Consider the following 16,292-nt stretch of genomic DNA (forward strand, 5'->3'; position numbering starts at 1 on the left):
CCTGGAAAGTGAGTCCCTTTACATGAGACAGAGGCCACGAGCAAGGGTGTCAGGTGAAAGGTCACAGTGCTGGGGCCGGCGGGGGACAGTAGAACTTTGACCCTGAGTTCTGGCTGTCCAGGACAACAAAGGCTCAGCTGCCAGTGTAATTATGCGCCTGTCATTATTCATTAGCTCTGCACACGAACTGGCAGGGGTGCAGATGCAAGAGGCATGAGGGAAACTGGGAACATGAGAAGGAACTCAATGACTGGGGCCCTGGGGAGAGCAGACATGCCAACCATGCTGATTTGGGCACCCCACACCCCCTCACCCCCCTACTCACTCCCCTGACCCCAGCTGTCCCCTTGGTGTCGAGAGAATGGTCAGAAAGAGGCCCTGGGCCCTAGTCCTCCATCCTGTGCCAACGGTGGGCCCTTGGGCACTGTAGTCTGCCTCCCTACTCCCCTGTGGCTGCCACAAGTCACTCATTCACATGCTCTTTCATTCAACAAATATCTATTAAATATTTACTATGTGCTGGCATTTTTCTAGACACTGGGGATATAATAGTGACAAGGATCTAAGTTTGGGTGGAGTGGTTAGAGAAAGCCTGAAGAGGTGACATTAGAGCAGGGACCTGAATGAAGTGGAGGGAGGGGGATCCTGGTACAAAAGGCCTGGGGCAGGGCTGCAATGTGCCTAGTATGCTGAGGGAGAGCCAGTGAAGCAGAACAAGGAAGGGAGAGGGGTGGGCAGTGAGGTCAGATTCATACTCCGGGAACAGATGTGAGGAGCAGAGGCCCTAAAAGGCTGGTCCAGCAATCCAGGTGTGGGATGTGGTAGCCAGATTAGAGAGGTACAGTGGTGTGGTGAGAAGTGCTCAGAGTCTTGTCTTTACACAGCTTATGTTTTATACATTCTGACAGCTCATCATCTCCCTCAGGGATTGTTCCCCATCAAGATGTTGTCTGTCCCAGATCAAAGAGTGATGAAGGGACTTAGGATTTCTCTCAGGGCTCTCCCCCCATAGAGATGTCTCTCATCACACTCCCTTTGCTTCTCCAACGGGGACTCTTCCCAGGCCGGGGGGAGGCCAGACATCTGACCTAGAGTGGGCTTCCAGGAGCTGGCAGCAGGACAGCATGGGTGGGGAGGGATCAGGTCGGTGTCCAGGAGCACAGGTAGGTAAGCAATGGCCCCACGGATGACAGACATGCTTAGGACACAGAGGGACCATAGCCTGGGCCGCCACAAGTGGTCGGTGGGGGGACCTGGAATGGCCTCTTCCTTGTGGCACGGGCTTGGAATTTTATGACCACGACCTCTGCACCCCTAGTGCTGGACTGCTTGAGCCAAACACCTTGCTCACACATATGACCACATGCCAGGATCAAGGCTGCCAGACCGTTCTCATGACAGGAGCCTGGGCTTGTAGTGGGACCGTTTGCCTGCTCCTCTCCACTCCTTCCCTTGCATATTTAGCCAAAGTGGCACTTTCAGAAAATAACAAGACTTGGTCAACATACGGGCTGCCATTTTGGAGGAAAGACATGAGAGTTTACCCATGTCAGTGAAGAGTAGGAGATAAATGATATGGCATTGAACTAGAGAGTTGTATCAAACAGATCACGATTTTATTTATTTATTTATTTGCATGAGCAAAAGATGGATCATGGAGAGTTTCCTGAGGTGCCAGCAGGAGTTTCTAAGCCTGGTATGAGGATTCAGATCCCTTGTGTATATTTCTCCCCTCGACCAGATGTAAAGCCCCCCAGCTCCCACCTTGTCCATAGCTATCATAGCTGATGCTCTTTTGGTGCCTGCTAAATGAATGGATGAAGAAATGAAGAGAGGCTAGCCACTTCTCCTCCCATGCCCAGCACAGTGTCTCAGGCATGGAGGAAAGTAAGTTGAATATTGTCAAGATGATTACATTTGCCCATCCTAGGTCCCACTCCCCTTGCAATCTAAGAGTCTACTCACAGTTTCCTAAGGTGAGAGCTAACCAAACAAAGGCTACAGAAAGGAAGTCCCACTGTCGGGGGCTGAGAAGGTGTTACTTATTACCCCTTCAGGCCAATATACTAACATGCTTTGACAGGTGCCTTCTGGAGATGAGCTTGCTAGGGGAGATGGCTGAGGATAGTTTGGATACTTTTCAAATCTTAGGATAATTACACACTTGGCTTAGCATAGGCGTGGCCCCCCTACAGGAGGAAGGTCCTACCCAGACAATCAGAGTCACAGCCCTTGGGCAGGGGTCTGTGAGAAGCAGGCTCTGGGGGCTTCTTTGGTCCAGTAACAATGAAAATAGTAGTTACTAACATCTTGATGGGGGCTTTCCAGGGCATACGATGCTGTCTCACATCTTCTCTCTGACCTCACTGCACCTGGGAGGGAAAAGGCCAGTGCGGCTTGACACTTCACCCTCAGAGATTTGAGGAGGGCCAAATGGCGCCCTCAGTGCTGCTGAAAGTAAGGACCAAGACTGGATTTGAGCCCTGATTATCCAATTCCAAATCCTCAGTCCCCGCCATTGCACCACGGAGCTCCCTCTGACAGTATAAAGTTCAGAGCAGGAGGGGACGTGAATGATCATGTATCCTGAGCCCCTCATTTAGCTGAGGCCCAGGAAGGAAGGAAGGAATGGGGTCCCTGTGCCTGGGGTCCCGCCCTGTGCACGCATCTGGCCACATATTCCCATTCCCCTAGTGTTCTCCATCCCCTTGACATTTGTCCCACCACCTCTATTTTACTCTCCAGACCGTGTTTCCTCTGCATCACAAGACAGCTGTGGCCGTTTACAGCTGTTTACCAGCAGCCAGATAGAGGAGGAACCTAAGCGGAATATAAACTATTGAATTAAATTCACCTCTTCAAATGCCGTCCAGATTCGCTCTACCTGAGAATTTCAATCAATGCTGGTAACTTCCTTTTGCCCCCTAAATGGAAAGTAACAGACGCAATTCTGCTTGCCGCTGGAGCTGTGCTGCCACTGCGGCAGGTGCACGTAGAAGGGAAAGGGGTGTTCGTGTGGATGGGTATCACAATAAGTCACCTGAAGATGCAGCTCTCTTGAGCTTCAGGCAATGCCATTAAGCAGGTGGGGAAACAGCTTCATTTCCCAGAGCCTGAGTATTAGAGACACCCATGGGGCATTGGTGGAGGCTCTCAGGAAGACAGAGGCTGGGGTTCTGTCCTTCAGGACACTTTTTTAGGGACTCAAGGAGACAGGGGATGTCGAGGAGGAATGGCAGGGGGAAAGGAACACGAATTTCCTCCCAGCACCAAAACATGGGTAAGGCTCATACCCTAACAAGCTGCCAGCAACCCACACACTGATAACAGGCCAAAGGGATGAAACATGGGCCTTCAAATTTTTATAGCACAGGATGGCCCTGGTCTGGGGGTTCCTGGTTCTGAACCCGGTTCCACTATTTATTAACCATGTGATCTCCTTAGGCAGGTCATTTATCTTTGGCTCCCTTTCCCTCCCTATAAAATTATGAGAGGCAAATTCTTTTTGAGAACTGTCAAGTGCTATACAATTGTGAGCTATAAATATACTGGGGGGGGGTGGAAGAGGAGCACCCTGAGATATTTTCCTCCAGATCCCACAAACTAGGATTGGCCTCTGGATGCAGATGGGACAAGAGGGACCAAGACCCACCTGTACTTGGAGGATGGGCTTGGCCAGGGTGGCCATCCCAGAAGTGTCCTCTGGGAGGCAACAGAGGAGGTGCCATGGAGCTTGGATACCCTGGTTCCTCTCTGCCCCAGAATCCTCGGGGTGTAAGGGTAGAGGGAGGCCTAGGGTTGTGGCTATGTCACTGTGTTAGAAAGGCAAAGTGCTGGAGTTTCACAGGACCCACTGTGGCCCTGTTTGCTGGTGATCTCTACTGCTTTTTGTGGGGTCCCATTGCCTTTCCGTTCCCCCAAAGTCTGGGTCTTCTTTCAAGATGAGCCCCCCAGAAAACAAGACACTTATAGGTCCTCCTTCCCTCATAACTCTTTCCCTCCTCAGAATGGGCTCTCTTGACTGGTCAAGAGACACTTCACCTCTAAGCCCCTCTTCTTGAGAGCAATAGAAACTACCTTACTTAAGGCACAAGAAAAACAAGACAAAAATAATAATTGAGCACCTGTTAAGAACCAGACACTGTCAGCTAGTTTATAGACACTAATCTAATTTACTCCACATAATAACCAGTTAAAGTGGGTTCACTTATTTTTTGAATAAAGAAACAGGTACAGAGACGTTAGATATCTTTTACAAGATCATAAAGGTGGTAAAGTTATAGAGCAGGGATTTGGGAAACCTGAGTTCTCTGACTCCAATCCCCATATCCTTTCCAGCATGCTCGCCACCTAAAAGCATGAGGATGCTTGGGGAGGCAAACGCCAGAAAAACTGGAAATTGCAAAGAACCATTATAGAGCCTAGACTGGGCTTCTTCCTCCATTCTGGATCTCTCTGTGATAATAAGCCTCCTGGGGGGCCAGTCTGTACTTTACTGAGTCCTTTTGGGGGATCCCCAAGGTGCCTGTGTTTCTCTCTTACATCCTCATCCCCATTCACTCCCTTGTTTCTCAGCAAGTCTATGCTGCTTCAGGTGGGGTTTTTTTCCCCACTAGCAAAGTTATTTTCCCATCTTTATTCAAAACGTGATATGTGAGTACATACGGGTCCATAGCTGTTGAATGTGAGCACACAGTACCCCCTTTAACCCTCCGCACATCCTTAGGGCAGGTACTGGTGTCTCTGATTCTTAGGCAGGGTAACCGAAGCCCAGAATCACCAAGTAAGCTGCCCAGTGTCACACAGACAGCCAATCCTCCACCTCAGCTTTGCGTAGCTCCAGAGGCTGGGATGTTAACCCCACTCATAGGGTTCCATCAGAAAGACAACCCGCTTCGCCATCTTCTCCACTCTGAATGCCTGACTCTTCCTGCTAATTTAATATAGAGAAGTAAATCTATACCAAACACCCGCTCCTGGCACTGTGCTGGGATAGAACGAAAATATGTAATGTACCTTAACGCAAACATGACCTCCTTTTGGTCCTGCAACATCCTTTGGGCCTGTCCCCTCCTACCACCCTACCCATGTCCCTTTCCATCTCCCTTGAGCACCTCTCTATTTGTACTTGTCTGTAAATGCAAGTTCTCTCCGCAGAGCTCCATTTCCAGCCCCTTCTCTCCTCATCCTCCATCAGGGCCGGCAAATCTGAGGAACCCAGGAGGCAGGCATGCAGCAATGCACACAGCAGGCTGAGTGTCAAATGGTAGCTGCTGTGCAACAGCCAGGTAATACTCCTGCCTGGTTACAGGTCTTGAACCATCACCTGGCCCAACAAAGCACCCAAACAAAGCACAACACTGGCAACCCCTGTGAAGCCTAGAGCTGCTGATTTGCCCCTTGTTCAGGTTTCTGGTTTCCCAGGACGATTGCATCTATCTCAAGCATCCGAAAGTGGCCAAAATCAAATCCACAATCCCCTTTTTTTTGGCATCCTCCTGCCTGCATTCTGCAATCCTTCTCTTTCAAGTCATTCTAGCTACAATACTGGGTCCTATTGGGTCCTGTCTCCCTCCACATTTGTTGACCACATCCTGCTAATTGACTATCTCTCCGTCTCCAACCTAAGCTGCCCTACTTCAGGCTGTTACCCCTCCCCTGGAATATTGTCACAGCCTCCTACCTCAGTCCTGCTCCCTTCCCATCCATCCCCCCCATCACAGCCCAAGTCATTGACCCGAACTACAAGTCTAGGCTACTTCTGGTTTACAAGTCATAGCCTGTAGGAAGACTCAATCTCCTTAGCTCAACATTTAGGACTCTCCCCCAGCCAGCAGCATACCCCTTCAGAGCCCCCATAGCCCTCACTTCATTTTCTGGACACAGTAAATTGTTCGTACTTATCCTGCATATACCTTGGCCCATAACACTGCCAAGTCTCTACTCCTATTACTCCCTCTGCCTGGAGGGCCTCCTACCCTTTCAACCTTCCCTTTGCCCAATAAACTGCTACCTTTGCTGAAATCATACATTAGTGCCACCTCCTCTGAGAAGTCCTCCTTGGTATTCCTCAAGTCTGAATCAGGAAGCCTCCTTGTCACTTTCCTGTATCAAGGCACCACTCACAGGATTTTAACATTTCGTGCTTGCTGTCTGTAACAGCATGTGGCTGACATTGGAGTTGTCTACCCAACACCATCACCCCTTTTCCTGATTTTATTCAAGCAGGGAAATGCTCAGCCCAGGGGAGAGTGACTGTAGGAGTAGTTAACACTTACTATGAGTCAAATACTGTGTTAAGCACTTCCTTAGATCGTCTTTAAGGTCTCATTAACACCATTTTAGGTAATAGGGAAACTGAGGAGAGACGTTAAGCACCTTGTTCAAGGTTGTATAACTAAGAATTGGTGGAGTCAGGATTTGAACTTGGCCATCTGGCTCCAGAGGCTGTACTCTTAATGGAGATGCTACACTGCCTTTCTCGTGAACAGTGCACCACAACTGGCCATGGCAGCCGGCTATAACATCATGTTCCCATCTGCCTGTGATTGGCGCAGGAACAGGCATGTGACCTGGAATGCCTGATGGGATATAAAAAGAAATCAGCTGAAGGGGAGGTGGGTAGGGGGATGGGGTAACTGGGTGATGGGCATTAAGTAGGGCATGTGATATGATGAGCACTGGGTGTTATATGCAACTGATGAATTATTGAAAACTACACCTGAAACTAATGATGTACTATATGTTGACTAATTGAACTAAAATAAAAATAAAAATAAGTCAGATGAAAACTTCTAGAAAGGCTATTTTTCCCTAATAAAAAGAGAGAAGTGAAAGTCCCTGACCTACCTCTGTCTTTGGACATTGGTTCTTGGTAGTATTGCTGGGCTGATGAGCCAGCAGCCTCTGCAGACCCCAGTCCCAGACTTCTTTCTTGTTTCATGAGATAATGGGTGTCAGTATTGCTTAAGCCATGATTAGATGAGCATTCTGTTACCTGCAACCCCACCATATACTTCAGTCCCTGGAATAGTGCCTAGAACATAGTGAGCCTTCCATAAAGGGCTGCTTAATGAAAAACAAAAGCATGGGTATATGTGGCCATACAAGTTAAACTCAGATAAAAAAATTTAAAAAAATAAAAATAAAATAAATTAAAAAATAAAAAAATAAAAACAATAAAATAAATAAATAAATTAATTAATTAAAATTAAAAAAAAACAAGTTAAACTCAGAGCACTGCATGAATTGCAGACACATTAATTTCTCTGAGCCTGTTTTCTCAACTAGGGGCTGAGCTCAGTGAATTCATTTGGGTTACCACTGACTCCACTCTCCAGTATAAGAAAAGATAAAGTTGAGGTGCGTGAGATCCCCTCACAATCATCCATTGCTAATCTTTGGCAAACTGACAGAGACTGTCCAAGGGCAACAAGTTCTGGGGGAAAGTTCAAAGAAGCATATCACAGAAGAGGGAATGGTTGGGGCTTACCCTGGGGCCAGTCTCTGAACAAAGAGAGCTGCAAAGACCCCTTCTTTCTTGACCTTTGAGCTAAGCCTATAAAATCAGGAAGCATCAAGGGACCCTGGGTGGGTGATACAATTGGTTAAGTGTCCAACTCATGATTTCGGCTCAGGTCATGGTCTTGGGGTTTTGAGATCAAGCCCCACATTGGGCTCCATGGTTAGCACAGAGTCTGCTTGAGATTCCAATTGAGAGTCTCTCTGCTGCTTCCCCTGCGCACATTCCCTCTCTCAAATAAATAAATAAATAAATAAAATCTTTAAGAAATAAAATCAGGAAGCACTGGGATGACTTTATTTGTTCACTGTGGATTCCTGAGAGGTACCCAGGGGCCTTCCATTCATCCACCACCAGCAGCTAGCAATAACTCCAGAGACCAGTGCACAAACTTCACTTTCTTTGTTGGATTAACCAGTCAGATTAGACCAATGGGGATCACTGATCCACCGGCCAGTGTCACTCACGGGTTCCAAAGGAGTTGGGACAATGTCTGAAGCACCCCAACGTTGCAAGCCAGCCCTTGGCCAAGCCATGCCTGCCCCCTTGCTGTCAATGGGCACCTTTGTGGGGCCTTATGTGAAACTGGACCCCAGCTCCATGTTCACTCCCATTTCCCCATCAAAAGTCTGCACTCTGAGAGGTCTAACATCAGTCAGCTGTGTGTTAATGTGAAATGAAGTCTTTATCTGGATGATTTGCTCGCCGAATCTCCTCTCCCCTAAGGTGCCTTTGATTCATCTTGCAAGCTTTGTGTCAGTTCCCTACCACTGCTTTGCACTGTTTAGCTCTTATATTATTTATTTTTCACTTGTTTTCTAGTTCCCCAATTATACTGTAAATTCCTCTAAGACAATACCAACATCTTCTACCCATACTTAGGATTCAGGTATTTGTTCAACCATCTATTCAACATATGCTGGGTTTATCCTAGGTACAAAGCTCTGTGCTAGGTCTGAGCTTTCAAAAATGAATAAAGCACAGTCCATACTTTCTAGATCTTACAGCCAGTCTATGTGGGGGAGACAAGCTATAGATGCAGATAATTATGTCCCTGTTCCTTGAATGTCCACAGATTCATCCCCTTATGTGCTAACTTCTTTCTTGGCCACCTCTACCCCCTACCAGCCTTTATTTGAGCTAGTCTGGGTAAGTCTGTTTCTTGTAATCAAGACAAACCAATTACAATATCCCCCCCAGGCAATACATGTTTGAACTGACTCTTAAAGAATCAGTATAAGGGAAATAAGGGCACGGGGAGGATATTCCTGGCAAAGGGGACAGCACGAGCAGCAGCAAGGAGGCCAAGAACAGTCTGTTGTGCGCAATGCCAAACACATGTGCATTCATTTCTATTTTCAGGACTTCATTGTGGAATGGAAGGCTTTGTCCACAGGAAAGCAATCCTAAACATCAAAAGGCTGATTAGAAAAGGTATTTTGGGACATGCGTAGGGAGAAAAGTCCCTTCCAGGGAGCCTGCAAAATCACACTGGGTAGGCAGCTATCTCCAAAGACCGATGCTGAAGGTGAATCCTGCTGATTCACAGCAACTCATTTGATGGCCAAAGATGCACCAGTAAGAGGGAACAGCCTAACCACAGCAGCCAAAGTCCTGGGAGGATAAAAAAGTTCTCAAAGAGGGAACAACTAAGCTGAAAGGGACCCTAAGAGATCATTCCATCCAGCTGAATCCTGATGGCTTCACACCAAGATGGGAGGAATGTGGGACCAACACCCAGACTTTTACTCCCTGAGAAATATCATTTCACCAGGAATTTGATACTTACACATAAGAGGAATACAGACTCCCAAAGATTTTGAGTGTAGGAGTTTAGGGAGTATTAATATGATAAGAAGCTAGATTTGATCCACTCTCCAGCTTCCCAGAAAAAGCTGGCTCTAGCATACTCAGCCAAGTGACACATGCTCTAAAACAATCCCAAGCATCTAAACAAGGCAATGTTATCCCCATTCCCCTGCCAGGCTCCACTGGGATGCCAGCTAGTTCTTCATCTTCCAAGCCCAGCTTCTGGGAAGTCTACATTTGCTAAAAGGCTGGTAAGAGTCAACTTAATTCTACAGAAATTAATTGAAGACCTACCGTGTAAAGCCCTGTCATTGGAAAAGTATGAAGAGCTCAGATATTCTTACTTGGGACCCATCCCAATCATCCAATCCCAGAGGATCAAATGTGGTTAACAAGGACACTCTTGCCCTGTGAGGACATTCACCCGAAGCTCTGGCTTCCATCCAGCCCAGCGGATTGTCTTTCCATGACCTAAAGTGGCATCCTGCTTTCCTCTCACTTATCAGGAGCCACAGACCTAATTTGCCTCTTAAAAAGTGGTGCCCCACTGCCCACCTTCAGCTATAAAGATGGCTACCATAGGGCAAAACATGCCCACTCGAGTATAAGATCAATGAAGGCAAAATCTCACTTCAATTATCGTTTAAGTCCCAGAACCTAGGACAGTGCCTAGCACATAGTTGTTGTTCAGTAAATGTTTATTGAATGAGTAAAATAATTTGGTGACTGCACTTGTATTTCATTGGTCCACATCATGCATAATTAAACCATGTAACTAGAGTGACAAGTAGCATTCGCCCAGGCACATCTGGGAACAAACACAACCAGTTCCTGTAAGTGTATAACTCAATAGGGGAAAGCAGAAGTGAGAACTGGAATCCCAGTCCTCAGGGCTTGGGGGCTTCGGGCACTGATTAGTGTGCATCCCGGACAGGCAAAGGTTAGTTAAGAGAGGCATTACTTTCATTAATGTGCAGAGTGAGAAGTATTTCAGTGGAGGCACAGACAAGGCAATGGTGTCAAGATGTGGGGAGGAAGTTCCTCAAAGGAGACATCTAGTAAGTTGGTCTTAAGTTTGCCAAACAAGAGAAGGACAGTGAGGAGACATTCCAAGCTTAGGAGAAAGCACCTATCATGACACTACATGTGGAAAAGCATGTGAATGATGTCATACCTATGATGGCTGTGCAGGCCTATGTACCCCAGGACACCTGGCAAAATGTTCATGGCAGCCCTGTTTAAGCAGGAAAAAAAACCCTCAAAACAACAGCAGGAGAATGTCTTTTAAAATATGATATAATTACATAATGAAATACTACACAGTAGTGAAAAAGAATGAATTATAGCTACAAACCATGTCTTGGGAGAATCTTAGGAATATAAAGTCAATCGAGAGAATAGCAGAAGAATTTGTACAGTGTGACTCCACTTATAAAATGCTAAAAAATGTGTAAAACTGGATGTCTTTTGTTGTTGTAGATAAAACAAAAATGGTACACAGTGAGGAGGCAGGTGTGGCTGGAGCAGAGAGAATGGCAGTAAGGGTCAGGGAAGGTGACATCAGGGACTGCTGAGGCAGGCATGAGGGGTTAGGGGCCCTGGTCATCTATAAGGCCTTGGGGTTTTTCCTGTGAATCAGGTGGAAAATTGGTGCAGGGATTTGAGCAGAGGAATGACCTGACCTGACCTGTGTTTTTTGTTTTTTTGTTTTTTTTTAATAAATTAATTTTTATTGGTGTTCAATTTACCAACATACAGAATAACACCCAGTGCTCATCCCGCCAAGTGTCCCCCTCCGTGCCCGTCACCCATTCACCCCCACCCCCCGCCCTCCTCCCCCTCCACCACCCCTAGTTCATTTCCCAGAGTTTGAAGTCTTTATGTTCTGTCTCCCTTTCTGATATCTCCCACACATTTCTTCTCCCTTCCCTTATATTCCCCTTCACTATTATTCATATTCCCCAAATGAACCTGTGTTTTTAAAGTCTGTATGGGGATCCCTGGGTGGCGCAGCGGTTTGGCGCCTGCCTTTGGCCCAGGGCACGATCCTGGAGACCCGGGATCGAATCCCACACCGGGCTCCTGGTGCATGGAGCCTGCTTCTCCCTCTGCCTGTGTCTCTACCCCTCTCTCTCTGTATGACTATCATAAATAAATAAAAAAAATTAAAAAATAAATAAATAAAGTCTGTATGTATTTCTAGGGGGAGCCTGGGTGGTTCCATTGGTTGAGCAGCCAACTCTTGATTTTGGCTCAGGTCGTGAACTCAGGGCTCTGGGATCGAGCCCCATGTCAGGCTCAGCTTTTGGTGGGGAGTCTGCCTGAGTTTCTATCTCTCCTTCTCCCTCTGCTACTTCTCCTTCTCCCTCTCCCTCTCTTTTTTCTCTCAAATGAATAAATGAATCTTTAAAAAATAAATAAAAAATAAACTCCATATGTATTTCTGAATTATGTCTATGTACCGTGGAACAGGTAAATTGCATACATAATAAAACATATACCAAACAGTAGAAATATCACATATCACACACTAATATACCAAGCCATAAAATACACTTAAGATGAAGGTCTTTGTTAATAACCATGGATATACATTCACATTTCAGGAAGCCTTCCTGGTGATTCTGAAATGTAAAGTCTGGCTCCATCACTAATGTTTTAATCTCATCACATAGCTGACCTGGGAGAAGCAAAATATCAGCTCCCTGTTTTTCTGTGTCCATGTGCGCTTGCATTACAGGTATTATCTTCAATCTGTGATTTCTTTGTAGGGATACCTTTAAGCTGTTTGCCCTTTTGTGGGGGGTTAGCTTAATTAACACTTGATAAAGTAATCTGTAAATGCTCATCACAACACCCACATTACAGCAATGCACGTGGTGAAAGCAAATGCCTCAGACACCCCTGATGTCCACCCCAGCACATCCCCTGTGTCTCTGAGACTCTATGTAATAAATATAACATGAAATCCCCTGAACTGGAGGGCTTGTAAGGTGACTACAAGCCTGTGGATATTGGGTCTGAATAAGAAAGGTATGTGCAAACAATGTCCTGATCAGAGAAGGGGGTGCAGAATCCCGGGCTTTGAATAGGGAGAGTCTAAGACAGTGCTGTCTATTTAGGGGATCACTAGCCACATGTGGCCATTGAACCCTTAATGTGGCTAGCCGAAACTGAGATGAGCCATAAGTGTAAAATGCTCACTAGAGTTCAAAGACTTAGTAAACATTATGTAAATAGACCTCATTAATTTTTATACAGAGTGCAGGTTGAGATAATATTTTTCACAATATTGGTTAAGTATAAGTATTGGTATTAAGTATATTATTAAAATTAATTTCACATTTTTTCTTTTTGTTTAATGTGGCTACTAGAAAATTTTAAATTGCATATGTGACTCAAATTTGTGGCTCTTGTTAGGTCTCTATTAAACAGCACTGGTCTAGAGGAAAATCCAGTACCCCAAGTTATGAACATGTCCAAATTTATCAGCATCACCACACATCTTATTTCAATTGGTCTTGCCTACCATGTTCTCAGGAATGGCCCTGATAAGTAAGGAAGCCTTTATGGCACATTGTGAAGGACCCACAGGTGGTGCCCTGTGAACCAGGTATGTGATTTGTGCTAGACCAGGGGTCAGAAGGCCAAGTTGACCTTGGAAACATTGCTGGCATGTCACTTTCCTCATCTGTAAAAATGTGAAGAGGATTATTTCTATAGTCTCCTATCTTTCTGCCTCTTTCCAGAAGTATTTGCGTTTTTAAAGGGAAGTTTCTAGAGGACAATGTTTAACCCAAATTAATAAGTGCCAAATGGCAAAACTTTAGGCCCAGTGGAGGATAAGCTGGATCCCTTCAGATCATAATTCAGAATCCATATGAACCCGATGAACATATGGGGAATCACAAGAAGTGGCAGGCTGGATCAGGGATTCCAGGTGGGTCTGTAGTTCCCTTCATTTGTACCACCAAGCACATACTGTTGGTCTAGACTGCTTGCACAAGCATGAACATGCTTTCTTCTGACAAACATGCATATATCTCCTTAAGTGTGAGGACTTGCATGCACACACAGCGTGACCACTTATGCAGGATTCACACTTTCCTGCATTTTTCTCAGGTATCATGGGCAGCAGCTTCCCACTCTAAGGGGAAAGCAGCATTCACCTAGAGAGACACAGAAACAGGAAGAGATTCCCAGGGGTCCTCAGGAAGCAGGCAGCATACAGCCAGGTCATGCCCAGAGTTTTGGTCCAAGGCCAGCAAGACAGTGTAGCAGAGGCTGCAGGGAATCCAGAGACAAACCAAGAATGAGCTGGCAGGCCCTAGGAGAAGTGGCAAAACTGATTGCAAACCTCAGCCAGACAATGTGAGGCAATTAGGGCAAAATGAAGAGTCCCAGTTATCACAGAGGACCAGAGCCATGGTCCTGGCTCTGAAAAGTGAAGGGGAAAAAGGCATCTACTAGGAAATAAGATATTTACTTCAGACTAGAGAAGATAGGAGAGAAGGCACAATGGAGAGAGGAGGGATCTCCATGTTCATATGTCTCCTCCATTTGATGCCTGTGGACCGCTAGACCATTCACAATGCTTTGAAGACAGAGAGATAAAATAAAAAGAAGCTCCCTGTGAACCATAATCCAAATTATTTTCAATTCCAGATTTCACCTCCTCCATGAAGTTTTCTTTCCTCCAATAACTGCAGTCTCAATGACCTTCTGCAAATTTCCAATGTAACTTACAGAAGATATCCAGGACCAGAATCTAAGAAGAGAAATCATTTGAACACTTTATGCAAACGCAAGTTAGTTTATGATTGTTCATTTTTTATTAGAAAAAAAATAGCCGACTCACTTGCTTTTTTTTTAATACTTATTAATTTATTTGTGAGAGATTGAGAGCAGGGAGGAGGGGCAGAAGGAGAAGAGAGAGAGAATCCCAAGCAGACACACTGCTAAGCACAGAGCCTGATGCAGGGCTCAATCCCAGGATTCTGTGACTAGACCCTGAGACCATAACATGAGCCTAAATCAAGAGTCAGACACCCAACTGACTGAGCCATCCAGGCACTTCAACTCACTTGCTTTTAAGTTAAGAACAGGAAGCATGAAATTTTGTGAAATTAGTGCTAGACAAAATATATGCCCAAAAGATTGGGAGAAAGAGAAAAAGGAATGAGAGTGGAAGAAGAAGAAGAGTAAACAAAAGAGAGAGAGAGAGAAGTAGGAAGAGAGAAATAACTATATGAAGGAAGAGCTAGAGAAGAAGGGAAAGTCGGGAAGACCTGCTGCACATGAAGAATGTCACTTTTGAGAAGAATGTGCATTCTGCTGTGAGAGGTTCTGTGCATGTCTATGAGGTCAGGTTGTTGGCTAGAATTGCTTAGGTCTTCTGTACTCTTGCTGATTTGATGCCCACTTGTATCAGTCACTGAGAAAGGAGAATTGGAGTCTCCAATTAGAATTGTATGTTTTCAGTTTCTTCCTCCATTTTTACCAATTTTTGTCTAATGTACTTGTAAACTCTGTTTACAACTCTGTTGTTAGGTGCACTTAGAATTTAAAATAGTTTTCAGTGAATTAACCTCTTTTATCATTCTGTAATGTTCCTCTTCTCCCTCGTGATTTTTCTTATTCTGTTTATTTTAATCCAGCCACTTCAGTTATCTTTTCTTTAATTGCGGTAAAATATGCACAAAATTTACCATCTTAGCCATTTTTAAGTATTCAGTAGTGCTAAGTACATTCACACTGTTGCGCAACGAATCTCCAGGACTTTTTCATCTTGCAAAGCTGAAACTTTATACCTATTAAATAACATCTCTCCCATTTCCTCCTCCCCTCAGCCTGTGACAACTATTCTTTGACTTTCTGTGTCTACAATTTGACTACTCTGGATACCTTGTATACATGGAATCATACAGTATTTGTTTTTTCATGATTGGTTTATTACACTCAGCATAATGTTCTCAAAGTTTATCATACCATAGTGTTATGTTAGAATATTTCTTTTTTAAGAATGAATAATATTCCATTGTAAGTGTAGACCACATTGTGCTTACTTATTCATGTGTCAATGGACCTTTGGGTTACTTACATCTCTTGACTATTGTGGATGCTGCTATGAACATGAGTGTACAAATAAATAGCTCTTCATGACTCTGATTTCAATTATTTTGGATGTATACCCAGAAGTGGAATTGCTTTAAATTTTTTGCTGAACTGCTATACTGCTTTCCATAGTGGCTGCACCATTTTACATCACTTCAGTTATTTAATGACTAATATTTGAATGGTATATCTCTTCCATCATTTACTTTTTACCCATTTGTGTTTTTATATTCAAGGTGTGTCTCTTCTCACAGCATATATTGGTTTGCTGTTCTGTTATCTGTTCTGACAATCTCTGTTAACTGGTAAGTTTAGAACATTTACATTTAATGTAATTTACTATAATTCGCATTTAATGTAACTCAACCAACGTGGTTGAATTTAGGCTTTCCATTTTATTAGTTTTTTGTTCTTCTCTGTTTCTGTTCCTTCGTTTCCTCTTTCCTGCCATTGTATGCATTATATTTTAATTTACCTATTGACTTTTTAAACTACATCTCTTTTTTTTGTTTTTTTTATATAAATTAATTTTTATTGGTGTTCAATTTACCAACGTACAGAATAACACCCAGTGCTCATCCCGTCAAGTGTCCTCCTCCAATGGAATATTACTCAGCCATTAGAAACGACAAATACCCACCATTTGCTTCAACGTGGATGGAACTGGAGGGTATTATGCTGAGTGAAGTAAGTCAATCGGAGAAGGACAAACAGTGTATGTTCTCACTCATTTGGGGAATATGAATAATAGTGAAGGGGAATATAAGGGAAGGGAGAAGAAATGTGTGGGAGATATCAGAAAGGGACACAGAACATAAAGACTTCTAACTCTGGGAAATGAACTAGG

This window comes from Nyctereutes procyonoides, unplaced genomic scaffold, assembly GCF_905146905.1.
Source record: "Nyctereutes procyonoides isolate TBG_1078 unplaced genomic scaffold, NYPRO_anot_genome, whole genome shotgun sequence".
Classification (NCBI taxonomy): domain Eukaryota; kingdom Metazoa; phylum Chordata; class Mammalia; order Carnivora; family Canidae; genus Nyctereutes; species Nyctereutes procyonoides.